Source organism: Callospermophilus lateralis, chromosome 7, assembly GCF_048772815.1.
Source record: "Callospermophilus lateralis isolate mCalLat2 chromosome 7, mCalLat2.hap1, whole genome shotgun sequence".
NCBI classification, from domain to species: Eukaryota; Metazoa; Chordata; class Mammalia; order Rodentia; family Sciuridae; genus Callospermophilus; species Callospermophilus lateralis.
In genome coordinates this window covers 52837616-52839728 of record NC_135311.1, presented here as the reverse complement: position 1 = coordinate 52839728, position 2113 = coordinate 52837616, and positions in this window count along the sequence as shown.

Genomic DNA, 2113 nt, shown 5'->3' with positions numbered 1-2113 from the left:
GCAATGTGAATAACTGCATGCTGCTAAGAATGGAAATGCTGATAAACCATGTTTTCAAGGTGTTCTTCACAGAATCACAGTCCCGTAATGAATTGTAGAGAAAAGTCTTGTTCAATGACTTGCCTAAAGCCACAGAACTACTTAGTGGGGAGAAACTAAGTCTAAACCCTAAGGTTTGTGAAAACCAGTCAGTGTTGTACTGTTTCTCACCTTTTCTATCTCGTTCATTCTTTTTGGGACTGGCCACCAATTGAATGAACTCTATTAATGTCCTATTGCTTATTTACTGTGGAAGGTTGTTTCCTTCAGTCATTCTCTCCCATTACCTTTTCTTCTTTCCTTTCCCTCCCTATTCTTCTTTCTCTCTCTCTCTCCAGCTACAACTGTGTGATTTTTAGGGATCTTTTGCACATTTACTTTCTAATAGGTACGTGATGGAAGGTGCACAATAATAATACTAAGGAAGATCTTTTTGAGAAAGTCTCTTAAGGTGACACTACATCTATTGGATTTTAGGATGACAAGTTTTAGATATCTTATGACAAAGAAAAGTCTTAACTTCTTCTTCCTCGTATCCAACATGTTGTTGTAATTGGTTTATATTGATTGAGAACTCACAATGTACTAAGCACTGTGTAATATTGGGAAGTGGGTTGAATGGTCACATGATGTTGCAGAATGACAGTGAGTTTTACAGCCAGGCATGGTTTTGAATCCTGCCTCTGATCCTTTCTAGGCATGCAGCATTAGGCAAGTAACTGAACACCTTGAATCATAAATAGTTATCTTTTTGAAAAAAGGTGTTAGTAATTTCTACCACACAGGCTGGCTAAATGAATTGTGTAACACATAAAGTATGTAGAACTATGCCTACAAATAAGTATCTCTGACCCCAAATCATTTTCTAATTACAGTGAGTGGTTCTTAAAGTGTGGACCCAGACCAGCAATATTACTATCATCTTGGAACTTTTAGAAATGCGAATTATGGATCCCTACTAAATCTTACTAAATTAGAAACTCTGGGGTTTGGATTCAGAGATTTGTGTTTTAACAAGTCTTTAAAGTGATTTTGATACTTCCTGAAGTTTCAGAACCACTCTCCTAAGGCCACTGGTACAGGGACCATAATTTATTTCATAATTGTCTTTAGCATGCATTTTTTTTTCCTAATCGGTAGTCTTGCAAGTCATAAAAATGGTACATATATTTTTGAGTATTAGCTATCAAAATAATGAAATCCCATCATTTATCTCAATATGGATGGAACTGGAAGTCATTATGTTGGAAAAAAATAAGTCAAACACAGAAATACAAATACTATATGTTCGCACTCATTTGAGGAAATGAGTAACACAATGGAATTAGTGGTGGTGGTTGTGTCACTAGAGAGCGAAAAAAACAGGGAGGAAGGTGATGGAAAGAAGTTCCACAAGGGCCACCAAAGTACAGTGAGAAAGGAAGAATTAGTTCTGTTATTTTTTTTCTATAGCACAGTCGTTATTGATTTAAATGATCTGTGATATATTTAAAAATGACTTGAAAAAAAGAATACAAATTTCCCACCATATAAAAATGATTAATGTTTGTAGAGTTAGAAATGCTTTTTATTACACATTATATTCATGTATTGATTTACCACAATGTACTACATGAAGATGTACAAACATTATGTCTAAATAAAAAAAAATAATGCAATGGGTATGTTGGCCACTATCTATTTTTATTTTCCATCCTGTGTATGGAGTCCAGTTTGTGTGTGTGTGTGTGTGTGTGTGTGTGTGTGTGTGTGTGTTTGACAATCCACCAGGATTAAACCCCATTGTCATTCCAGATTGCTTATTTTGTCAGTTTAGAATTTCCAAAATCTGACAAGTGACAGTGAGTTAAAGCCAATACAACCAGTGGAAGATGAAAAACCATTGTTTTAATTGTTTTGGTGACTGGTTCTGTGAGAACTAAATTAGTCAGTCTTCACTAAAAGTGGTTCTAGTTCATCCCTGTACATTTAGCCCTGCTTAGAATTGCTATTTACATTATTTAAATGGTTGAAATATCATTTAAATGGTCAGGCTTTTCCCTCTTCTGATTACCTGCACACAGCTTGATTAGGC